General features: G+C 38.7%; 1 protein-coding gene across 10 annotated transcripts in view; it reads right to left on the reverse strand.

The window, feature by feature from the left end:
• LOC134587347 (sodium/calcium exchanger 1) overlaps nt 1-27642 on the reverse strand; it is a 439447-nt gene that overhangs the window by 385495 nt on the left and 26310 nt on the right. For all 10 annotated transcript variants that reach the window (XM_063443659.1, XM_063443655.1, XM_063443658.1 and 7 more), the window contains exon 2: nt 11195-11262. The gene's annotated coding sequence lies outside the window, so the exon portion shown is untranslated. The remainder of the gene's footprint in view (nt 1-11194; nt 11263-27642) is intronic.

Consider the following 27642-nt stretch of genomic DNA (forward strand, 5'->3'; position numbering starts at 1 on the left):
ATATTAAGTCCTCATCCAGAAACAGGGTTAAAGAAACAGGTGCTCAAGACAGAGGATGCTCAAGACAGAGGATGCTCAAGAACACATGATATTTCAGAAACACATGCCAAAAATGTAGTTTGAAACAAGGAAAGTATTTTTTGTAGTGAAGGTTGGAAGAAGAAAAAACAAACGTTATCATCTCAAGGTAAGTCAATTGCTTAACCCCTTAAGGACCAAACTTCTGGAATAAAAGGGAATAATGACATGTCACATATGTCATGTGTCCTTAAGGGGTTAAATTTTAATAAAAAGTTAAGAGACACACAAGCTGCCATTGTTCTTTTAATACCTCATCTCCGGAATGTAGGGCAAATTATTACGTAGGTTCATTGATTTGTCTTTCCTTAGTTTACATGGGATATGCAGTAACTGTTACATGTTATTGAGGCACCCTACCACTGGCATAGGAGGTGAGATGAGAAGGTATCTAATAGTTGCAGCCATGTTTTATGGGGAATCCTGTGGACCCCCACTCATTGCACTTTTTTTTAAATCTACTCTTTGTTTTAGCAGATGACTTTCTAGTACTGCTGGTGGCCCAATGACTCAACATAGGACAATTTCAATAAGTTAAGGGGAGCTTTACAATATATTGACTGGCTTAAACTCTTTAGTGAAAAGAACACTGAGAATTTCTCCGAATGTACCATTGGGTAATAAACATAAAAGAAACTAATTTAAACCAATGTGGCTTAGTGGGAAAGTGAATCAAGAAATTAAAAATCAGAAAAGGGATTTTAAAGCCTTTGAATCAGGTAAATCAGAGGCATCCTATAAAAGATATAAGGAAGCCAATAATGTGTGCAAAAAGATTACATTCGCTAAACTTCAAAATGAAAAAATGATATCAAAGAAAGCAAAACCAACCCCAAAGCATTTTTTAAGTACATAAATTCTACAAAAACTAAAAATTCAAGTGTAGGTACACTAAAAACAGGGATGGGGGTGTTAGTTAATGAAGACCAGGAAAAGGCAGACATTTTAAACAACTGTTTCTCCTTCGTACATGTTAAGGAAGAACCTATGGCAATAGATGTGCAAATGATTGCTGCAAAACAATTACAATTGGCTAACTCAAGACAAAGTGCTGCAGCAACTAAAGAAGGTTAATATAATCAAAGCTCCAGGGCCTGACGGTATTCATCAACGAGTACTTAAGGAACTAAGTGTGGAAATAAGTGAACCTTTGTTTTTAATCTTTCAAGATTATTTTCTTCTAGAAGTGTTCCGGAGGATTGGAGGAAGGCTGATGTGGTTCCTATATTCAAAAAGGGTTTAAAATCCTTTCCTGGAAATTATAGACCTGTGAGCTTAACTTCTGTGACTGGGAAAATATTCGAAAGGGATAATATTCAAGAATTCCTTGTAAGGAATGTGATTATCAGCAAAAATCAGCATGGTTTTATGAAGCACAGGTCATGTCAAAATAACTTGATTGCATTATTCAAAGAAGTAAGTAGAAGTGTAGATCAGGGTGTTGCAGTGGATGTGATCTATTTGGATTTTGCCAAGGCATTTGATACAGTTCCACACAATAGATTAGTGTTCAAACTCAAAGAAATCGGTCTAGATGAAAATTCTTGTTCTTGGGTAGAACATTGGTCTAACCCCTTAAGGACACATGACGTGTGTGACACGTCATGATTCCCTTTTATTCCAGAAGTTTGGTCCTTAAGGGGTTAAACCCTTAAGGACCAAACTTCTGGAATAAAAGGGAATCATGACATGTCACACATGTCATGTGTCCTTAAGGGGTTAAAAATAGAGTACAAAGAGTTGTCATTAATGGTAAATTTTCAAGTTGGACAGAGGTGGCAAGTAGTGTCCCTCAGGGTTATGTTAATGAATTATCATAAAAAAGCATTGAAAGTCATGTTTCAGTGTTTGCAGATGACACAAAACTCTGTAAAGTAATACAATGTGAGCTAGATATTACTTTGCTGCACAGGGATTTAGATAGACTGGGGGACTGGGCATTCAAATGGCAGATTACATTTAATGTAGAAATCGGCGTAAAGAATGCACAAGCAACCTTAATTGAAGCGAATTAGGGATAACAACACACGCGAAGGACATGGGAATTGTTATAGACAAAAAACTATGCAACAATGTGCAATGTCAATCAGCAGTGGCTAAGAACAATAAGGATATGGAAATCTCTGGTTTTAACAGAGTCTGCACAGATTTTCTACAGCAACTAGATGCATACTTGCAAAACGAGAGAAATCTCAATGTATCCTTCCTGGTAAAATATTTTATAAATAAATAATAAAATAAATAAAAACAGAATATTCAATGGTATAATTTGTCAACTTTTTTCAAAGGGTAATAGCTTCTTGATCCAATGATAAATCTGACTGCCATTCTGGGGTCAAGAGGGATTTTTTCCCCCTCGTTTGGTTCAAAATTGGAAGTGCTTCAAACTGGGGAGAAAGGCTGAACTTGATGGACACATGTCTCTTTTCAGGCTGTAACTACGTAACATAAAATCCTTGACTTGGACAACTGGGGAAGCTTGGTTTTGCAAATGTGCTGGAAGTCAGAGTGGATTGTGATAATCCACTTTTATATTGTTGTAATAGAAATGTTGCAATTTTTCTAGCCCGATCTGACTAGTACCTGTACTAAGCAACCTAACCGGAAGCCAATGGTGGAATTCCAGTTCAGTCGGTAAATTTGTGCCTTTAGCGAATAGATGACTTGTTTTGTTTTAATGAAACAAAAGCTTATCTTGCCTTATTATTTGACATTGTCATAGAGAAAGTAATAATACAAATGTTAATATTAATTTTATTGGAGATCACATTTTTGAAAGTAGACTTCATTTTTATTACAATCCATTTCATAATCATATTCTTTCACTTGTCACTTTATGAAACAAATACAGCATTGCATTATTCATTTTAGTATTGTTAATAATCACTTGAGAGCTTTGATTGGTTACAAAATAAAAGAGCTGATTTTCTTTTATATTTAAATTATTTGGTTTCTTATTTTTAATTGTTAAGATGCACTTTTTCAGTCTATATTTCTCAGACATTTCAGAAATGTTATTGTATATGGAGCTTAATCGCTAACATTTACTTTTGAAGAGCTACAGCTAATTACTTGATAAATTGCTTTCGACTCATCACTTCCATAGTATGAAATCAAACAATATTAATACATGTCACATGCAAACCTAACAATTCTATTAATAACCTCTAGATTCCTATTGTAACTGTGTTAGATAAAATTACAATCTAGTATATTTTCTTTCATAAAGCATTATGTGTCCATTTTCCTGAAGGGCCACTAAAGATGCTGAGAACACTTCATCTTAATGAAGTGGTCTGGGTGCAGAAACAATGCAGAACAATACAGAATTTTAGAAACTCAAATGTTTACATTGCAGGATTAAATACGCCTCTAGTTGTGGTATTCCTGACAGCCACAAATAGGTGCTTACTCCTCCAGAACTGAGTGAATCAGCATTTGATTGAATAAGTGCTGTTGAATAAGTGCTGTTTTTGGCCGTGCATGCCTAGTTCCAATTTATTAGTATCAGGGCTGGCCCATCCATTGGTCCCGGTGGAGCCATGGCTCCAGGCGGCACTTTGACACGGCCACTTTATCTTTAAGAATTTAGCTGGAAAATTAGATCTCTGGGTCCCCTCTTCATAGGACAGCTTGCTGTGCCACCGGACCATCAGGGAATCTCGTGCCCCACTCCCTGCCCCCAGGTAAGAGGCAGGGAGGGTGAGTGTATGTTATTAAACATAAAATATACTGCTCCCCTCACTACAGCCCACACCACAAACACACATATACTGCATCCACTACAAATCAATACAAAAACACAAGCTGTATCCACTAAACACACTGCATCCAGTACACAAACACAGACACTTCATTCAGTACACAAACACAGACACTACATCCACTGTACAAGCACTGCATCCACTACACACACTGCATCCACTACACAGGCCCTGCATCCACTACATGGAAACAGCCACTGTATCCACTACACAGACATAGACACTGCATTCACTACACACACTGCATAAATTAATGGATATGGGCATGTTTTTATGAGCGTGGTTTTTGTGGGGTGGAGGCAGCATTTTATCCTTGGACCCTTCTGCTCTCAACCTCTATATGGGATGAAGTCAGCAGTATGAAAAGTCCCATAAAATCATATTAGAACATTGACTGATCATTTTCTTGTCTGGGTAGGATTAACCTGCTGCATCAATACATAAGGTATGCAAAGCGATTGTCGAGATAGCAACTTATTGAGTATTTTTAAAAAATATTTTATTCTTTTAGATTGCTTGATTCTGTACATATTTTTCAATACATTATTTAAGCTTTACATTTAAAAAAATGGTCAGTTCAAGACTGGGGTCAGTTTAATGCTCATGCAAAAGGTACTATTACTATATGTTATTATGTGGTGGTTAAATATTTACGCAATCAAAATGGTTCTTTATTCCCTTTTTTAACCGAAGATTATGAAGTAACACAAGTATAAGTAGAACTGAAACTATGATTCAGAGTGATGAAGAAGAAATGTTTAAGTTAGATCACTTGTTATTGTTGCGCATTTGTAACTGTTTATTGGGACCTGTAGCAGATGTCTCGTTATGAGTGGCACACCTTTGGCACATGTTTATTTAACCCCTTAAGGACCAAACTTCTGGAATAAAAGGGAATCATGACATGTCACACATGTCATGTGTCCTTAAGGGGTTATGCCGAAAATACCAAAAAACAAGATAGATAAAGATGCAGTTAACAAAAAGCAGAAAGCAGTGCCTAATTAACATGTATCCATGACTATTATGGTGCGCAGTTAGCAGCATGATCTTTTGATCTGACTCAATCAGCTCCAGAGAGTGAAATAGAGAGAACAAGTAAGAGACAGAAAAAAAAAAAAAAACAATGAGTGGGAAAGACAGTCTTAGAATGTTACAAGGGAGAAATGGAAGGGAATTGTGGACCTCAGCTTTGACAGCTTTGATCACATTTTATGAACAAACTGAAATGAAGAATTTGCTTGCTCAACATTCGCAATGCCACTTAAAGAGATCACTAATCAAAAAGCAAGGAGGTAGTTAAAAAAAGGGAAAAATTAATAAATCAACAAACAATTAAAATAAATGAAGAGGCTAGTCAGCTTTATCAGTTCATGGCCTGGCTTGCAAATACCAGTGACTATAAAAACTTCAGATTTTACAAACTAGTAAACCACAGAAGTGATTTTTTTTTATTCTGAACCATTGTAGCCAACATATAGTTGTTCAACCAAGCTTATTTCTTGAATTATACATACCCATTCCTGGACACCTGGAGGTTAAAGGGCCATTATAGGCACCCAGAATGCTTCATCTTAATGAAGTGGTCTGGGTGCAGTGACCCTGTCCCCTCAACCAGGGCCGGTGGAAGGGTTTTTGCTGCCCTAGGCAAAATAAAAATTTGCCCCACCCCACCCCCCCATGTGACATCACTATGCCCCACCCATATGATCTGCCATATGAACTAACGCCAGTGCTGCACACAGTGTGTGTTTACATTAAAAAGCCTGCAGGGACAGGCTATAGACACCAGAACCACTTCATTAAGCTGCAGTGGTTCTGGGGACTATAGTGTCCCTTTAATGTGAGGTAAATTAGAGATTAGTGTCACTAATAATATACTAGATTGCCTACTTACAACCAGATGAGGATGGTGATGGGCTCTAGACATGTGCAATTCGTTTCGGTCCGAATATGAAATCGGACAAATTTCTGGCAATTCAGACATTCGGGTACTTCCGAATGTCCGAATTGCTGAAGTTCCGAAGTGCCGAAGTTCCGAAGTGCTGAAGTGCCAAAGTTCCGAAGATTCCGAATTTCCAAAGTGTCGAACTGCCGAAGTGCCGAAGTGCTGAAGTGCTGAAGTTCCGAAGTTGCCGAAGTTCCGAAGTGTCAAAGTGCCGAAGTGCCGAAGTTCCGAAGTACAATATTGCCTAATTACTAATATACTTACCCAGTGAAAGAACAAAAATTTTACATTGTATACAATTTTAAATAAAAAGTATCCAAACATGGATTCAGCTGTAAGCATTTACAACACTTAAAACAATCAAGTAAAATACATTCATATAAAATGTAAGTTACTTGGCCAGTCAGTGTAAGGACAGGAATGAATAAGTAGATAACTCCCTAATTCCCACGGTATTAGGGAGTTATCTACTAAAAGGCTGAAAGACCTAAATTGGTCTTTCAGCCAAATTTACTAATACTAAGTAAAGATTACTTAGCATTAGTAAATTATGCCCCTACTCACTATACTGCGAGTAGGGGCATGTCTGTGGCTGCTCACTGTTAAAAAAAAAAAAGGCCCCCCTTCCTGAGCCCCCACCCCTGAGCGGCGGGTGGGGGCCCTAAATTATAATAAGGGGGGTCCTAATGTCCTCCCCCCTGGCCCCCACCCCTGAGCGGTGGGTGGGGGCCCTAAATTATAATAAGGGGGGGAACCTAATGTCCTCCCCCCTGGCCCCCACCCCTGAGTGGCGGGTGGGGGCCCTAAATACTAATAAGGGGGGGACCTAATGTCCTCCCCCCTGGCCCCCACCCCTGAGCGGTGGGTGGGGGCCCTAAATAGTAATAGGGGGTGGACATAATGTCCTCCCCCCTGGCCCCCACCCCTGAGCGGTGGGTGGGGGCCCTAAATTATAATAAGGGGGGGCCCAATGTCCTCCACCCTGGCCCCCACCTTGGCCTCCACCCCTGAGCGGCGAGTGGGGGCCCTAAATAATAATAAGGGGGAGACCTAATGTCCTCCCCCCTGACCCCCACCCCTGAGTGGTGGGTGGGGGCCCTAAATAGTAATAGGGGGGGACCTACAGTAATAGGGTGGGGGCCCTACAGTAAAATAAGGGGGGACCTAATGTCCTCCCTCCTGGCCCCCACCCCTGAGCGGTGGGTGGGGCCCTAAATCCTAAAAAGGGGGGACCTAAGGTCCTCCCCCCTGGCTCCCACCCCTGAGCGGCGGGTGGGGGCCCTAAATACTAATAAAGGGGGGGACCTAATGTCTTCCCCCCTGGCCCCCACCCCTGAGTGGTGGGTGGGGGCCCTATATACTAATAAAGGGGGGGGACCTAATGTCCTCCCCCCTGGCCCCCACCCCTTACTTTTTTAGAGAATCTGCAATATTTGCATTGCAAGGTTAAGACTACCTCTAGTGGCTGTCTTACAGAGGCGCTTCCTGCATTCAGTGCTTCCTGCATTTTCCTATGGTGAAGGCCTAATGCATGCACGGTTCTCGTTGCACGTGCGTATAAGGTTTCCCCATCACTGTAACATTGTGGGAGGAAAAGCCCAATCAAATGCCGAGAGAGCCACAGAGATGACAGAGAAATGTTTCAACCGTATACCAGGTCTTTGTCAAGCTTGACAAAGACCTTATATAAAGTCGAAACGTTTCTCTTTCACATCTGTTGATCCAATAAAACTGCCTGTTGTTTGAATACTGCAAGAGCCTGCAGATTCTACTTTACAATCGGTAGGAACAAAGGCTAAATGTATAGAAGTGAGGGTAGGGAAGACAGCAGGGTTAGGAGACATATATGAGGGATGTGACATTTCAAGTTCTATTTTAGTGCTGGTGTGAGACCTATACAAGAAGGACAAATAAATACTTTTTCAGTTTGAGCCATTCAGCTAACAATCTTTTTTTTTTTTTGGCATGACATACACAAAGACTTACAAGGGACATAGGAATTTGCTGGATCATAAATATACTAATGTATTCAATGGAAAAGACAGTATTGATAGTACAACCACAGCTACTGACTGATGTAGCATGATCAGCATTGTAAAAATTTGGATTTTATTTTTTTTTGTTTTTACTATCTACCCAGAAGCCACATTTTTTGGGGGGGCAAAAGATACTAATATGGGAGGCCATATGAATATTCTGAAAGTGCCTTCAAGGGAGGCCATATGAATATCCTGAAAGTGCCTTTATATTGACATGATTTAGTATATTACATTTTATTGCCCAGCACAAAGCAAATTTTTTCTGCCAAACCCAGGGTTACCGTAAAACATTTATTACAGTGCTTGTAGTCTTGAAAAATGCCTTGCTAAGTGACGGCAATGCAGAGGACCACCAACATCTGTGGCTTGAAATTACATATAGGGCAATACATTTCTCCATTTGGCAATTTGAATGCACTAACAATACATTTTCACTGCTTATGGTCTAATGCGGCCATGCTTTTAACTTCTACTTAACAATGGCCCAGCATTTATTATTAGGAAATAGAAAGATACAGCATGCAGACATGGTTGCCAAATTTCCAAGACAGAATGCTTTGTGAAATGATGTAAAACTTGGAAGAGAACATCAAAATCGTTTGCAAGGACATCTTTAGAAAATAACTTTTTATATTTGTATATTTTCATATTAAGAATGTATTTTTAATCAGTGAAATACCAAAATATAATAAGTATGTGCAATGATGAGGACAGCTATGTATTTAACTGACCTTTTAGTTGATTTGGTTTTAACCTCTTTACTACCAACATGTATATGCATTGTCCTTTATTGAATTGCATTGCAATCTACAACACAAATGTGCTTACATTAACTTTCAATCCTGCAGTCATTGATCCTCAGCAGGCTAACAAACTAATTTTTTAGCCAGAAATGTGTTTACACATATACCTCATGCAGTATCACAGTACAAGTTCTCCTCATACTCTGCGCAGGAACCTAGATATATCTACACAGTTCCTGCCCCTTCTCGGTCTCTCCGTTCTGCCCGTGACCACCTCCTGTCCGTTGTCCGCAGCCGTACAGCCAACTCACGCTTGCAGGACTTCTCGCGGGCGGCTCCCTTCCTATGGAATAGCCTGCCTACCGCCATCAGACTCTCCCCTAGTCTTGCATCTTTAAGAAGTGCCTTAAAACTCATCTCGTTAGAAAAGCTTATGGCATCCCAGAGTAACCTCTACCTCACATACCTGTCTCTTGCTCTCTCCTAAAGGGCAGCCCACTTTATTTGACTGCAAATTCCTGTCCTAATGTGTTTTACACCCCACCTCCTATAGAATGTAAGCTCGATTGAGCAGGGTCCTCTTCAACCTATTGTTTCCGTAAGTTTATTTGTAATTGTCCTATTTATAGTTAAATCCCCCTCTTATAATATTGTAAAGCGCTACGGAATCTGTTGGCGCTATATAAATGGCAATAATAATCATAATAAACAGCATCTGGGGGAGGAGGAGGTAGTGGGGATTATGGGAACACATTCAGGCTTCTATGTAAGCTGCAGCCAGATGCTGGCTTTAGGCAGTGAGCTGTGTTTGTAGACATTAACAGACATGCATTGAGTTTGTAGGAAGGGAAGAGTAATTGAAAGATTTGAAATATCAATACTCTCTTATTTAAACAATAATGCATGTACAACAAAAGATGTGTGAGTCTAAAACGCCAATGATGTCTCACAGTGACTTCTCACACACAGGTCCATCTGCGTACAGGAAACAGTATGACTTACAGGTACTCCTCACTTACCGACCGGTTTCTACTCTTATGACCCGGTCGTAGAACAAATTGGTTGGTAAGTGAGGAGTTGAGGGATTACCTGCTCTGATGCGCTTGTCTATGATTGGGAAAATTTCCCCGAACATAGACGAACGCTGCAGAGCAAGGAATCCCTCTAATCCCCACAATGGTTCGCACTTACCCCCATGCTAGAGAGCTAATCGTAAGTGCGAGCCATTGTAAAAGAGGTAGGTCGTAAAATGAAGACCTCCTGTATTATATAATATATTGTTCAATGGACATTAACAGTTTTTATTGTCAGATATATATCGCATATTATCATGCCAACATTAGTATAATGGCAGTGCCCTGGAAGCAACGTTATATTGGAAAAAAACAAACCAATGAGCTGTTTAAACTACTTCAGCAATATTGTTAGGAGCACTGTTTATGGTAAAAAGGCAGCAAAAATCGCAGGTATAGTGTACTGATCTATATAAAGCCCTCCAAGTCTATCAAACAATACTTTGATAAAATTCACTACACCAAATGCAACATCATATAGGACATTAAAATCTGTCTCTATTGTTGGTTGTCATTATTCGGTATAATTTCCTCTGCCCTGCTCAATATTATCTGGAAACTCAACAGACAAAAGGTGTCATAATCAGATTTTGATTGACAGCCGACATTATGTATTCTCTGCAATACATTTAATAACATGTACTTGTCACTACGCAACTACAACATGTCCACATAAAGATTGAAAAACAGTTATTTAAAGTGTATTTTTAGTAGTAATTAGGAAGATAATTCTGCTAATCCAGTCACTGCATATCAATATATATCAATATATATCCCTTTCCTGTATAATACAATATTTTCATTCATATCAATTGCAGCATCATCAATGCATGCATCCATATAGTCAATGTGTGCCCAATAAAATGGGCATTCGTTAAAAAAAATTAAAAAAAATAAGCATATTTGTAATGCATTGTCTAAGGAATGTATGTATGTTCTATTTTCTAGAACTAGTTCGGGAATTGTTTAAGATTACATTTTAATCGACTATTGGGGCTAATTTAGGGATGCTAAAATTCTGATCTAATTCACCTCAATTGTTACGATTATAGATAATTGTAAACTGTACTATATTTATGTAAACCAGAACTTCCAACTTCTTTGCAATTACTCTGAATATTTTTGGCCAAAATTGCCACTATGAAATTGATAGGCAGTAAAAAGGTAACAATCGATATTGTAAGATTTGTAAGAGAGGAGGCCTTGAACAAGTTGAAGCAATATATTTTTCTGCTAGTGACTAGCCTTCAGAAAGTAAAGTATAAAGAATATATATCCTAATGTTTATAAAACCTGAAAACTAAACACAATAGAAAATATAGATAGATACAGATAGATAGATAAATAGATAGGTAGATAGATAAATAAATATAGATAGATAGATAGATAGATAGATACATAGATAGATATATATATATAGATAGATAGATAGATAGATAGATAGATATATAGATAGATAAATAGATAGATAGATAGATAGATATATTATCTATATATGTATTATTTTTATATCAACAGTATTCATTTTACCTGATAGAAATTAACTTACGTTTTGATGACCAGATTTATTTTTCTGTCTTAAACTGCAACCGAGTTCTACAAACAGCAAACTCCTGGCTGTCAGACAAATAAAAAAAATATACAAATCATATTACTAAAAGAATGATAAAATCCCCGTGGTCTCCATTACATACCACCATGAAGAAATAAACTTTAATATGTTTGTTGTTATATTTCCTGTCACAATTATAACATTTAGTGCTGTGTTATTACCCTGTGTCACTAAGTGTCCCCAAATATCACAGAGTCGTTGGGAAATGGATTTCAGTCACTTTTCATTCAGCCTCAGACACATATGTTCACTAATGGATTCCTCAAAATGGCTTCCAACTGACTGCAACAAAGAGAGAGGCATGGGGCGTGTCCAGCAGCTCTTAAAGCTGCAGCACAAAATATGCCTTATAACAACAGTGTGAGTGTGTGTGAAACAAGCAATCAGTGCTGCCATCAGAAATTTTGGGACCCTTTCACAGCTCAAGATCTGTGTCCCAGAGGCCCGCCCTCAAATCCGCCCACAGGGCCCATCCTGAGTCTGCCCACAAGAATGCAGTGTATTTATAGTGGATGTAGAGTGAATGTCTGTGTCTATAGTGGATGCAGAGAGTGTGTGTAGTAAATGCAGTGTACGTGTGTAAAGTGGATACGGTGTGTGTGTAGTGGATGTGGTGTGTGTGATGGATGCAGAGTGTGTGTTTTTGTGTAGTGATTGCTGATTGTTTGTTTGTGTAATGGATGCAGTGTGTGTAGCGGATTTGGTGTGTGTGATCGGCAGAGTGTGTGTTTGTGTAGTGATTGCAGGTCGCATGTTTGTGTAATAGATGCAGTGTGAGTAGTGGATGTAGTGTTTGTGTGTAATGGATGTAGTGTGTGCAGTAGATGTGGTGTGCAGTGGATGCAGTTTGTATAGTGAATACAGAGTGTGTGTTTGTGTAGTGAATGCAGTGTGTGTGTATAGTGAATGCAGTGTGTGTTTGTGTAGTGGATGCAGTGTGTGTGTATAGTGAATGCAGTGTTTGTTTGTGTGGTGAATGCAGTGTGTGTATAGAGAATGCAGAGTGTGTGTTTGTGTGTTGAATGCAATGAGTGTTTGTGACTGTGTAGTGGAGATGTGTGTATAGTGAATGCATGTGTTTGGGGGAGATTACATTCCCTGGTGGTCCGGTGCATGGGGCAGGGAGCTAGGCGCTGTATACTGCAGAGGGAGCGCAGCCAACCTCATCTTAATTCCAGCTGCTCCTCTCTCCAATTCTAACAAGCCTTGCCTACGTTTCATGCGGAGTGTTGCCATGGTAACCCGTGGCAACGCTCTGATGGACAAGAGGGCTCTCATGTGAGTTGGAGAAATTATCAACTGGAAAATAAAGATGGCATTGGTTGGGCCCCCTCTGCAGTATACAAGCAGCCAGGGGGGCGCAGGTACAGATGTATAGCAATAATCGCTATATATTTGTGTACATTGTGCCTGTGGGACCCGGGCCCCGTACAGCCACATCTACCCATGCCTGAGTCTCCCCGAGCAGTCCGGGCCCCATGGGAATGTCGGACCCATGACAACTGTTATGGTTTTCACGCCCTGACGACGGCTCTGTATGTAATCATACAAAAGCTACAGAAATCATGACACCACTCCCTCTTTCGTTCAAATACCTTTGACTACAATTCAGTCCAAACCAAAATGGTGGTCATCCTTTAGGTGAAAGGAGTCATAGTTGTTATAGCTATATCATTAAAGAAACACTCCACACACCTAAAGCACTGTAACTTGCTGAAATTATTTATGTGTAAATAGTGTGTCTTTTTTTCATTTTACAAAAAGTGCAGATAGATTAGAAATTAGCACTAAAATTAATCTGGTTACAACCCTGTCTGTCATTCATACAACAGGTCCTGTTACTTCCTGGTTTGGTTAGCTCAGTGGAGCTAAACCCAAGAAGCAGCCAGAGCACCTGCCTTGCAAATAATTCTCATTGAGCTGTCTTGGGAAGTCTATTAGACAGCAACATGAAGTCAGGGTTATTTACTAGAGAGAATGGCAGGGAATTCATATTGAATTTAAAATTTAAGGTCAACATAGCTGAATTAGAAAAATCCCAGCGCGCTATGCTTTCAGTTTGGCTACTTTGGTCTTTTATTTCAAAGTCACTTTAAATTAAATGAAAATCTAAAATGCATAATTAAATGCCTGCATGTTTCCATTGATATATCTACTAAATAGTGATTTTTGTAATTATTTTAAATTTGAGCAGCGGACTGTCCTTTTAAACATCACAGTAGGTGATAGACACCTAGTAGGTTGTATTATCTAATTTAAATATGTTTGCAATGTCCCAGTCTGTCTCAATCAGCAGATATGATGATAAAGACTGCTTCTCCTCCTGTACCTACTTCCTTAGTGAGAGATTTACCATCTATGTAAACCTTTGCTTGCAGTTCTGAAATTGAATTGTAGATTTGCAATTTGTATAATGGTGTGTTCTCATCAGTATCTGTGTTTGTGACTGTACAGAAAAACCTCCATTGAAAGAATGTCATTAAATGATTCATATTTATGATCACAAGGATAAGACTTTTTTTTTGTATTCGTAATAATCCATAGATTCTTTTAGAGTAGACCATCCTGCAGAACGTCATGGGTAAAAATGTGCATCTGTGGAAATGTAATGTTTAATCTAAATAAGCAGAAGTTGTAAAAGTCTCATGTATGGCTCCAGTCAGATGATCTGATGTTTTCCAGAATGTCAACTAAGATTTTTTTGTTGGTATTAAGATGTTTAATTTGTATTTAACTTGTGATGTTGAGTTGCTAAGAAAATTAATTTAAACTTATTCGTCTTTATAGGAATATTCATTATATATACGTTTAAATAAAATAATGATGGTTTTATTTAAAAACATACGGTAGCTCATTCTGCTGCATTGGATTGTTTATTGAATGTTTGTTTTAGTAAAAGTTATATATCTAGAATTTTTAGGTTCCTAACAGAAGGTTTCATGCCACACAGACTATTTAGAGATATGCATGGGATATGCATTGGAATTTCAGCACAAAATTTAATTAATTATTTAAATTTTGGATGCCAATTCTTCCCAATTAGGAATGAATGCATGTGGCAGTCACAAAGTTATAACGTACTAATTTAGGGAATCATCTGCTAAACTGCTGAAAGATCAAAAGCCCTTTTCTTAATTTCGATCTTTCAGCTGTTTAATAGATAACTTCCTAATTTACAGACTTTACGGGTGGTTGCTATATTTAAGGATATCAAATAAGGGAGCTATCTACTAAACAGCACCATATCTTTTAAATATGGCAATCCAACATAAAGGCACCAATTTTATTTAAGGAGTTATCAACTAAACAGCTGAAAAATCAATATTAACAAAAGCCATTTTCTTAATTTTACTCTTTCAGTTGTTTAGTAGATAGCTCCCTATCTTGGAATCTTTAATTATGGCAATCCCATGTAAAGATATCAAAGTAGGGAGTTATCTACAAAACAAAATTAAAAGGATTCTATAGTGTAAGGAATACAAAGTTGCATTTCTTACACTATAGTTCCCTCTGCCCCTCTTTCCTCGCACCTTCCCCGCCACCAAGGAAAGGGTTATAAAAACCCTTGTGTACTTACCTGATTGCAGCGCTGATCTCCCTCGTCCCCAGGCGGCACTCCTCTGACGGGGGAGCTAATGCACATGCGAGGCACCATTACAGCAATGCTTTCCTATGGGGATTTTACTGACACTGGATGTCCTCATGCAGAGCATGAGGACATTCAGCGTCAGTTATCGACCAAAAGCCTAGCCACCAGAAAGTGCCTCAAGTGGCTGTCTGATTGACAGCCACTAGAGGCAGTTTTAGTCCTGCAATGTATTGCTGCCCTACGTTGGACTGGGAACCTCATCTCAACAAGTTAGTGTTGGACTAAGTCCCCAGTGTCCCTTTAACCCATTAACATTGTTTACATTGTTAGAACGTGCTATGACATAACTTTAAAGCCCACCCTGCGGCCCACTTTTTTTTCCCTTGCTACAGATCTTCATCTGGGGATCTGCCTGGTAAACCTGTCAGACCCCTTGCTGCCAATGACAGCAATCAGAAGCACATGACCACTAGTCTAATGTCTAAGCCAGTAATTTGTAACATTGGCTGAAACATTGTCTCTGCCTCTCTCTTTGATCTGAGGTTGAGAGAGGCAGAGGGAGCATTGCTAAACTTTGAAAAGTGTGAAAAAGTGTTAGGAAATAAAAAAAATAAACTTTTTTTGTTTAACCCTTTCAGTGTTGATCATAGCATTAACCCTATGATCAGTCTGATTAGGGTGATTAGTACCTTGACACTATTGATATAATTTTTTTAGGTTTCACAAAACTTTTTTTTGACCCTTTATGTCAACTGCATCAGTTTTTATTTGCTGCCTGATCATTGTACTGCACAGTATCTGTGCTATATGATACTGTATCAGTGATCAGTGTGATCAGAGTGTTCTCTGATCAAGCTAACATTTTTTGCGGGATTATTTCTTTAAAAAATAATGCTAGTCACAGCTGTTTAATATTCAATCAGTAATTTAATTTTTTATTTCTGACCAAACAACTCAAAGTATGCCATTTGTAATACCCTGGGTTGCATACTTTTAAAAATATTATGCCAACATGGAGGTAATTTTCTTTCCTGGCCTGCCATAGTGCCTCAAAGGTAATATAGGCCCAGAAAAAAAACTTTGTCACATTTCCAAGTTGAAAAGGGCATCTCAGATATGCTAAGTAAAAATAATGAGGCTTTATTACACTAATGTATATATATCAGGGTTATGAAGATGTCTTGTGAAAATGAAATTTGTGTGTGTGAAAAAACACAAATAAAAATATAACCACTAAATGGGGCCTGTAATAGTGATAAAGTGGCTAGATCAAACATCTCAAAATATGCCATTTTGGTTTTCTACTTTTAAAAATGGTATGCCATAATAGTGGACATGCTATTAACCAGGCTGGCATACTCTCTCAAAGGCGACATATGCATAGAAAATCAATTAGTCAAATATCCAGGTATGAAGACTAAAATGGGCAAGCTTATATTTCACCATGTAACTTTGCAAAACCCATAAAACCTGTGCATGGGGTGCACTGACAATATAAATATGAGTGTATTAGAGCGGTAAAACGTACAGTGATGACGATATCAGTGAAAGTGCAGTTTATCTGTGTGAAAAATGCAAAAATCAAATATGAACACTAACTTTGGTCAGGGATGGTGACTAAATGGCAAAAAAAAAAACACTTTACAAATGGTATTGCATAATGGGGTTAATTCTCATTCCTGGACGACCATACGGTCTCAAAGGCAGCATAGGCCCAGCAAACCAATTTGGTAAATTTCAATTTGTAAAAAGTGTAATGGGCAAGCCCTATATTTGACCTTGTAACTTTTCAGATCCCCATAAAACCTATACATAGGTAAATTTACTCAGAGGACATCATTTCATACAGATATATGTATTTTATTACAGTAAAAGCTAACAGTATTATGATCTTCACTGTTAAAATGTCATGCAGAATTTGGAGAATAATAAAATGTCTTAATTTCTCACACTTTTTTTAGATTTGATTTATAGTTAATTATGTTTCATATATAAATATTTGATGTGAAATGAAAGCCCAGTTTCTCCTTAATAAAAATATATATGCTAAATGTGGGTGCACTTAATATGAAAAAGGTCAATTATGGTTAAACAAAAATATGAAGCTCAAATTCTAGATTTTGTTTCGATCAGAACTTTATCCTAAAGGAGTTAAGAAAAAGTATTTTCTTAATTTTGCTCTTTCAGTTGTTTAGTAGATAGATACCTCATTTGCTGTCCTTATCAAAACAAAATAATCCACAACTAAAGTTTTTTAATATGTTCCAGATCCGTTCATTTTCGCTTTTCTGTCAATTAGAAAATTCGGATGCTTTCGACTTATTGAATTGGCTGAAATTTGATTCAGAACTAAACCAATTGCATATGTCTAATTATTACCATATTATTTCTTTAATACATACATCAATAATATAAAGGATGAAAGCCCAATCAAGTCATCCAAGCCACATGAATATGTGCTTTAATAGGATTTCTAAATATGTTTCTAATATGTGTTTCAATTAAATATCCCCCATCTCAAAATATTTTTGAATCCTGTAAATAGTTAAAATAAAGAGCTCTGTATGAAATATTTTTTCTCTTACACATTGCTGTCCTCCAAATATCTTATTTTACGTATATACCAATCTTGAATGCATATAATGTGCACAAAATCCTATGTATTATATGCTTTTAGTTTTAGATGTATAATTATTTTGAATTATAATGTTAAGCAAGTTAGTTCTTTAAGATTATTTCATACTATTTTGAATTACAGCACTGGAAGTAGCTTCATTATGTTGAATGCATTACCACTTTCCTGACTACACTTAAAATGTATAGAGAAGGTCTAAGATACAATTTTTTTTTATCTGCAGCTAACCGTAAAATGACATTATCCCACTTTAAAAATAAAAGAAGGTTGTTGTTACCTTTTTCGTCCTCAAACGTCTGGTTACGAATAAATTGGCTTCAGATCTACCAAGACTCTATTTTCTAATAACTTGCTTTGAATTCACAAATGTATTCACTTTAAGTTTTTTGTGTGTAGGTCTCAATAAAACCTTGCACCTAATAAAAATAAGACAGCATATGTTTCAAAAAAGAATCTGGTTGTGTTACATGCATATAAAAGTGGACCCCCGATGGGCATGTCAGATAAATGAAGAGCTTAAAAATTGTAAAGTGCAAAAACTTTATTCCAAGTTGTGAGACAAAACAAAGCGAAAGAGGAAAAAAACCAACATTATTCTAATGGTTCTCATTTAGAAAGAAAGCTTTCTGGACCTGCTTCCCCACTTAATTTTATCTTTAAGCTGGAATGTTTGCATAACATTTTTTGCAAGTAGAGATATCCAAGTTGAGATTCTCCCAGTTGATATCCAGTTCTAGTTATACTTCCACCCTATCCGATTGTATGAATCGAGATGCGTGGGTGAGACCATGAGAGGGTGCTGGCCTGAAAAGTGGTGGGTCTGCCAACTTGCAGGCTGTAGGGGCAGGCCTCGGCATTCAGGACCATGCTGCTCCCAGGGAAAACATGGGACTGTCCAGCCGAAAGTGGGACTTCTGGGAGACCTATTGTAGTGTAATAAGAACCTTAAAACACACTATTGTTTTTATACCTTTGCCTGGTTGATATTTTACTAGTACATTTAGAAAAATTAACTTCATACACCCACTGCTTTTACCTCCTAAGTGTGGCAGACAAGAGACATCATTCAAATTGTCACAATTCCAAGGATATGCATACTGATAATTGGGGCTGGACTGGCCCACCGGGAAATTGGGGAATTTCGTGGTGGGCCGTGGCACCTGGGTGCTGAGCAGCACTGATTCTAAAGTAATCGCAGCTGCATGAAGGTGCCGCCGGGTGGCCGGTCCGGTGGCATAATGAGTGGGCCGGCCGTGCATTCCATAGTTACCTTGTGGCCAGTGGCCGCATCTCCAGTAATGCACGTTGGTGCCACCGGGCCGGGTGGCTGCCTAGTTAGTCCGGCGGCACACTCCCTGATGCTGACAGCCGTGCAGCTGTTATATAGCACAGGAGGACTGAGGGATAGCTGACTATAATGCTCCCTCGCGGTTCCCACAATTCCCTGCACGGCCACATCATAGAGAAGTAAATTTCTCTATGATGTGACCGTGCTGGGAATTGTGGGAACCGCGAAGGAGCATGATAGGTCTGCTCCCTCCCTCAGTCCTCCTGTGCTGACAGACTGTAACACAGGAGGTGGGGAAGGAGAGAAATATACACATGGGAAAGGGAAGAAAGAGACAGAGGGGAGAAGAGAGAGACACAGGGGGAGGGGGGAGAAAGAGACAGAGGGGCAAGAGAGAGACACAGGGGGAGGGGGAGAAAGAGACAGAGGGGCAAGAGAGAGACACAGGGGCGAGGGGGGAGAAAGAGACTGATGGGCAAGAGAGAGAGACACAGGGGGAGGAAGAGACAGAGGGGCAAGAGACACAGATAGAGAAAGACAGAGGGCCAAGAGAGAGACACAGGGGTAGGGGGGATAAAGACACAGAGGGGCAAGAGAAAGACACACCAGGAGGGGGGGGAGGCAGAGGGGCAAGAGAGACACAGGGGGAGAAAGAGACAGAGGGGCAAGAGAGAGACACATGGGGCAGGGAGAAAGAGACAGAGGGGCAAGAGAGAGACACAGGGGTAGGGGGGATAAAGAGATAGAGGGGCAAGAGAGAGACATTGGGGAGGGGGAGAACAAGAACGAGAGGCAAGAGAGAGACACAGTGGGAGGGGGAAGAAAGAGACAGAGGAGGGAGAGAGAGACACAGGGGGAGTGTGGAGAAAGAGACAGATGGGGGAGAGAGACAGGGAGAGTGGGGGGGGAGGTGGGGAAAGACACACAGAGGGACTGGGGGAAGAAAGAGGCACACAGAGGTACTGAGACAGAGACAAAGAGACACAACAAAGAGACATACAGAAGGGAAGGGGAACAAAGTGACACACAATGTTTGTAGGGAGGCAAAGCTAGACTGGGAGGAGAGAAAGAGAAACACAGAGGGACTGGAGTTAGACAGAGGGGATTCGGAAGGGAAGAAAGAGACAAAAAGGCTGGGGCTAATACACACACAACAGGGGCTGGGAGGAAAGAGACATACAGAGGGCTGGAGAAGGGTAAAACGAGACACACGGGCTGGGATGAAGTAAAAGATACACAAGAGGAGTTAAAAGAGACACACAAGGGGGGTTGTAGGAGACACAAAGGAGAAAAATTGGAGACAAGATGCACTAAACGAGGTAAAAAAAAAAGTCAAGAAATTCAAAAGGGGGTTAAGAGAAACACAAGAGAAGATGCATTTTTTTGTGTGTGTTTTTGGGGGGGGATGCATTTTCACCTGCGTCTCCTGCTCTCCCTGTAACTCAGTTCTTCAGCATGGGAGTTTATGTTAAAGAGCTAATTGACAGGTGAGAGAAAGACCTCTTATTAAATAGATTTTCCTTCCAATATAATTGATGTGATTCTGACACACACACACACACACACACACGTTAATGTGTGCATTAGTAATATATAATGATGCCTATAATATTTAGGTATATATTAATATACATTTATATATGCATTCTACACACAGAAATGTGACCCAGTCTTGTTGCTAGTTGCATACTGCAGGACATTAACATATTCAAAGTGAAGAGCGCACTCATAGGACTTCAAAATAAACAAGATAACTTGATTTTTTTTACAGCTGTACAACAGCAAACGTTCACCATTTCAGTCCCATTACCAAACTTTCCTTAATATATGAAGGTAGTTGGACTAAAACATTGATTACATGCAAATGCACATCTCCTTAAAACAAAGCCGCTCTTTTGTTTATTTTGAAGCCCTATGGGTGCTTTCTTTCGTTAGAGTAATAGTTTTCGATTTTAAGTTATCTTTAAATCTGCACACTATGCAGGTGCAACGCATTATTGGGCTGGTATAGAATTTTTTCCACTGCTGATTTTAGTTCTTAGTCCGGCCCTGCTGATAATCCAACAATTCACATACTCACGTGAGCATCAACATATTCATTTTAGTAAGGGGAGTAGCCCCCCATTACTATAGAGATGACCTGGAGATGGCAGACATGTGAGCTTGAATTCAATAAGAGGTCATTTTCTGAATAAAGGAAGTGGATATATGTCAATCTATCCTTATGTATGATCTATTATTATGCAACGGTGCTCATTGGGATTTCCAAACACTTTATGTTATATTTTGCATTTTACATTTTTTTTAACAGTAAATTTGAGCATGTTAGAATAAATCATCATAAAAAACACAACTTTTATGAAACCTTCAAAATTCAGATTCCATTATATCTGTGCAATGCGTTTGAGTCTGCATAGTTTTGTAAGATGCTGAGTGTTGTAAGGTAAAAATGTGAAACTTCCCTCCCTCCCTAACAATAACCATACGACTGAGTACTTTAAAAAGATGAAAGCTTTGTGCAGCTTTTAGAGTGGGCCTGTTATCAGCAGAAGACTGGAGGAAATGGTATGTTTCATATGGCAATTTGCTGACAAATGTATAGAATAATAGGAATTTTCGTGTAATTTTCAGCTTCAGAAATGGGTTTTACATAATGGGATCTTATGTAAAATAATGTGTCATTTCCTTCAGCCTGGATAGTACTAATTCAGCTGTACTCTAAAACAGTGTAGTGAACTGGACTCGAAATGGAAGCTGTATATAGAATATTATTGACACACTCTTCCACAGCTCCCCTAGTAATGGTCCTACCCTTCACATGTAAATGCGAACTTCAAACATTTCAGTGAGATTGGCACACAAAAATCTACGGACGCCCAGAGAGGCCATGTATTTTTTATATTTTTCTGACTTGATATGTCAAGAAAACAAATCTTGAGACAAATTTTCTCTAAACAAAAGGTTGGTTTTCTCGAGATAACAAGTTGTTTTCTTGACATAACAAGCCATTCACCTGCATGGGGTCCTTCAAACGCACAGAATTTACAACACAAGCTCTACGTCACATGAAATATGGCAAGGTAGCAACTACAAACAATCTATGTGTTTGATATATTGTTTAATTTCCCTAGATCCATTTGAATTCTGAGATCTTGACTGCGTTGTGTGCAGTTCACGTGTATGTAGAACCACTTCATCTGTACAGAAAATATACATCAGTGTACAGATTTCAACAGAAAACTGTACAAATGACACTTGTTATTTACCTGTTATGGTAAGTTGACAATATTTGTTTGTCTTAAAGTGTTACTCCACGCACCATGATATGAAGTGGCCATGGTGCTTGGGCTAAAGACCTTTTCTGTCAGTGGTGGAACTCTACCGATGGCTGTATTATTACGGCATCATTAGTCAACCCGGATTCCAGTGTTCTGGGAAGGAATTAATGTCAATTCTGTGCATATTGGAAGTCTGAATTAAGGAACAGTGCACACACAGAAAAACGCTCTTAAATTTTACCCAAATTTTAAAAGGCTACCTAAAATCACCTATATTAAGAAACAAATATGTGGATTTAGTTACAACCTATAGCCGTGGAATCCAGATCAGATTCCTATTGTGTTGAACACACCACCCATCCACTATAAGTGCCCCTTTGGAGGTGACCACAGGAAAACATAAATTGATGAGAGCCTCTAGAAGCAGTTTAAGCAGTAAGTATTGCAGTCAGCATGTAAACCATGTTTGAATTAGTGAAGGACAGATATGGGAGTAGTGTGAAGTAGTGGTGGGCTTAACACAATATAGAACTCAATCGCCATATTTGTTGCTGAGATGGGTGATTTTATGCAGCCTTATGATATTTAAGACTGTGTTTTTATGTGTGTGCTGTTCCTTTATCTTAATTTTGTATATATATTGGTCTCTAAGGCAGCAATTTTGCAAAGAAATGGATGTTCCGGGTGTACCCCCAATTACCTTTTTTTCTTCATTGGAAGTCTGTCATCAGCACTCACAGCATACTGTTGACAGGCAATCAACGGCTGCACGACGCCACCCAGGTCCTACCCTAATTCACCATTCCTGAGATAAGTACTTATGAGAAAGGTAGGACCACTGGGAGAACTAGGTCACAGAGCTGAAACTGAGGTAAGTTTTCAATTTCATCTTTCTTTTTTTCCATTTTGAGGTAGAGGGCAGCATAGTAAGGGTAACTCTGATCAAAAACAATATTTTAATAAAACACAGTTTTGTGTTGGGTTGACCCTTTTAGCATATCAAACCTGATAATGTGTATTTAATTATAGCTGTTACACATTATTTTTAAATCCTGGTGGCCATTTTGGCTGGAGAGACTGTGAGACTTTTGGACTATTTGGCCAATTTAATATTGTTTTATATATATATATTTTTATATCTTTACTGTTATAATAAAGTTACTATATTTTTACACTATATACTATTGGCATTATCCCTGCTATTTTTAAAAGAAGGTGTGATGTCCTTAACCGCACAGGCGTTTGGATTAGAGCCGATCTGGATGGCTCTAAGTTTGTGAGTACCCTATCTCAAATTATTCTCACATTAAAGAATTACGGTATTGCACCATATACACTTTTTCCATCTTTATAGGAAACCAGGAGCATTTATATACAAGAAGGGTGAGGGTCGCCTTTACGGACCCCAAGAATGCTGGTATTGAGCTAGTAACCCCTTAAGGACACATGACATGTGTGACATGTCATGATTCCCTTTTATTCCAGAAGTTTGGTCCTTAAGGGGTTAAATATTATCTCCAAAAATTGTGAGTGGGAATTTTTCCCTTTTTCTCTTCATAGTTGATTATAGTATTCAGTCTGCACTATGTTGGGTCTGTTTGTTTTTTATGTCTTATAGAATTCATATTCAAGTGCGTGTATATAGACATAAAGAATATTCAAGGTATTACTACCTATATTTCCTTTCTCCACTACCTCCTCCAGATAAGAACTAGGTGTAATAGCAGCTCTTATTTATAATTATTTGAAAAATCCTATTATCGTTTTGGGAATTTTAGCGCTGGTACACCCCCCCTTTTTTTCCCCAAAAAGTGTTTCTGTTTGTTTGTTTGTCTGTCTGTCTGTCTGTCTGTCGTATTTGTCTATCTATGCCAGTTTTTTTAGAATCAATCTGAAATATAGTCCACAGGGGATGCCATTTAACCATATAATCTCTACAGGTTTTCTTCACCCAATTTTTTTTAAAATAACCTATACTGGTAATTGATACAACAGATTGATTTGCTTTTTTTCATCTAAAATTTCAAATAAATGTTATACTTATTTATTTTATTTTTTTTAAAATTAAGCACCTGTGAGAAGGTTTACACTTTGAGTCATTGTTTAAATGAGTTGTATCTGTCTATTTTTTTTTTGTAAGTGACAATTATCTTGAATTAGAGGATCCTCAAGATGGAGGATCCTCTGTTTCCCTCTATATTGTCAGATAGGAAGAGCTCACTGAGAGCACTTCCTGTCAGATCGAGTACCACGGTCTGCACTGTCACACTACATGGACAGCGGAGAGCAGGTTAAGGGGATTGGGGGGTAAAATAGATGGAGGGGAGAAGCAGGACCGGCAGAGGGTTTGGCAGAGGAGTGGATATCTGCTTTGGAGTCCAAGCCCTGCTGAGGTAGCTGCTGGCTTGGCAACCAGTCTCAATAACAGTCTTTGGCGGTAGACCCACAACCCTTGTGGCATTTCATCACATCCACTGTAGTGCTTATGGTGCCAGGAGTGCCCTGGCACCGTCCCAAAGTAAGGAGTTACATTTTTTTTGCATGGTTTGACAACTTACCTCACTCCCACTGGGCCACGCAGCTGCATCCACTGCAATCTAGTCCTTCATAGCAGGAGAAGCTAGATTACACTGTAGGAGTGCGTTCATTAGCTTAGAGTGTCAGCTGAGTGCCTCCAGTCAATGAGCATGGTCCTGCAATGGCTGTGCTTTACTCTACAGTAAGGATTGGCAACCTTTGACACTTCTAATGTTACATTTCCCTTGATGCTTTGCCAGCATTATGACTGTAAGAGCATTATGGCAGATGTAGTCCACATTTGGAGTGCCAAAGATTGTCTATCTCTCCAAGGAATGTGGTTGTGGATACTTGGCGTGGTATGTTGTAGAACCATGGGAATTTCTGAATTTTTTTTCTCTCAATACAAATTATTATTATGCTTTAGGAAAATGTACCCCGACATAAAATCAATACTTTAACTGATTTCAGTGTACTGAGCCTGGATTCTGAATGTATCCCATACCAACAAAGTGTCCCTATATAGGATTGATAGACCAAAACCCCCCAGAAACACTATCAGTCACTATATCACAGTCACCCCCACACTAAATCCTTGCACACAGTCAATGTCTCATAGTCACCCCCATACTAACACTATGACCTCACACACAGTCTCATTGCCAAAGTCACCCTGTCACACTCACTCTGTTACAACCACACTTCCCTAGTCACCCTCATAAATACACAGAAACCCTTAGGCACCACTCCACAGACAGTATCTATCATACTCACACAATCACCGCTCACACACACAACAAAGCCCCACCGTAAGTACAACACACACAGCAAGACCACAAGCAGCCCCCCATACAGGCACAGTTGGGGATACACATTCACAGATGCACAAGGATACTGACTACCGGACACTCTCAGGCACATAGACTCTACACAATGCCAGATATGCGCACACAGGTAACAACACACACTGCTAGACACATACTGTGTTTGTGTAACCGTATTTGTCAATGTGTGTGTGTCTGTGTGCCATTGTGAGTCTCTGCAGATCAGTGTGTTTGTGTGTGTATGCGAGTGTATCTGAGTGTGTATGGTTATGTGTGTATCGAGTTCATATATATATATATATATATATATTTAAATATATATATATATATATATATATATATATATGTGCATGTATTAAACTGTATACCTGTATATGCGTGTATTTGTGCAAGTGTATTTGTGTGTGGTAATGTCATGGTAATGTGGCAACATATACAATATATATATATATATATATATATATATATATATATACACTGAACAAAATTATAAACACAACCCTTTTGTTTTTGCCCCTATTTTTCATGAGCTGAACTCAAAGAGTGGCCTTTTCTTGTGACCAGCCTAAAGCACACCTGTGCAATAATCATGCTGTCTAATCAGCATCTTAATATGCCACACGGTGGGTGGATTATCTTGGCAAAGGAGAAGTGCTCACTAACACAGATTTAGACAGATTTTTGAGAGAAATATGCCTTTTGTGTACATAGAAAAAGTCTTAGATCTTTGAATTCATCTCGTGAAAAATGGGGGCAAAAATAAAAGTGTTGCGTTTATAATATTGTTCAATGTATATATACATGTATATGTATACATACACACACCTGAGAACTGAGTGCATATTGGACAATGTATAATGTATAATGAGAAGATTATAGACTATCTAAGGAAAAAGTCTATGTTACATATTGAGAAATTTTATTTATTTACAACTCTGTTTTTACTATCTGTAACCTCATTAATTGGTAAATATTGTTTTTTTTTAAGTTTTTCTGTCCAGACAAAATATTCACTTTTGTTTCCACTAAATAATGCACTGGCTAGGCACGCTGAAACAAAAAAATACACAGTTAAACGTTACTTTCTAGGACATCCAAAATACTCAGATTCTGGGGTGGTGGTTTTACTGCTTGGTAGTGAAGGGGTTAATCATGTTGGACAAAGGGTTAGAGTAATCCTTTTAGTTCATGCCTAAGGGATATAATGTGAATTTGAAGAAAGCGCCCTTTACTTAATTTGTTGCAAATCTAAAAAACTGAGGATTCTTAACATCATATACTAAATATTTCTCGTCATATAACATAAGGTGCCAGTATGGCTAATGCAACATTTTCATCACTGGAACACAGGAGAGATGTATGATTTTACCCAAAGTCCAACACACCTTTGCACGGCTCAATTAAACAATTGTTTCTGGTTGGCATAATGAAGTCTTCTCTAATGCTGCAGTAACTAGTGTTTGCCTTATGGTAATGGAGGTAGCAGGGGAATGATAAAGGGAAATGTAAACTATCATTCTGGTCTCTGTCATGAGACACTGAAACCTTGGCTTTATCAGTTAAATAAATTCCAGATAATCAAACAAAGAGCATGTAGCACATGAGCTTGCTAAAAATAAAACCCATTTAACTCCTTGATTTCCAGGGCAGATTAACAATGCTTTCAACTGACTTTTGAAGGTTTAAGAATAAAACTATCCTATATAATAATATATAAATAGTAATTGATATCATCATCAATGTGTGTGTTAACCCTTGCATTAATTCACTTGTAAACCCATCCGGCTAATTTAAGACTATGTCCTCTTGTTGTGGTAGTTTTTCTTCTTTTAAATATAGTCTCCTCCTTTACTGTGTTGATTCCCTTTATGTATTTAAATGTTTATATCATATCCCCCCGTCTCGTCTTTCCTCCAAGCTATACATGTTAAGATTTAACATTTCCTTGTAAGTTTTATCCTGCAATCCATGAACCAGTTTAGTAGCCCTTCTCTGAACTCTCTCTAAGGTATCAATATCCTTCTGAAGATACGGTCTCCAGTACTGCGTACAATACTCCAAGTGAGGTCTCACCAGTGTTCTGTACAATGGCATGAGCACTTCCCTCTTTCTACTGCTAATGCCTCTCCCTATACAACCAAGCATTCTGCTAGCATTTCCTGCTGCTCTATTACATTGTCTGCCTACCTTTCAGTCATCTGAAATAATCACCCCTAAATCCCTTTCCTCAGATGTTGAGGTTAGAACTCTATCA

Source organism: Pelobates fuscus, chromosome 2 (assembly GCF_036172605.1).
Source record: "Pelobates fuscus isolate aPelFus1 chromosome 2, aPelFus1.pri, whole genome shotgun sequence".
NCBI lineage: Eukaryota > Metazoa > Chordata > Amphibia > Anura > Pelobatidae > Pelobates > Pelobates fuscus.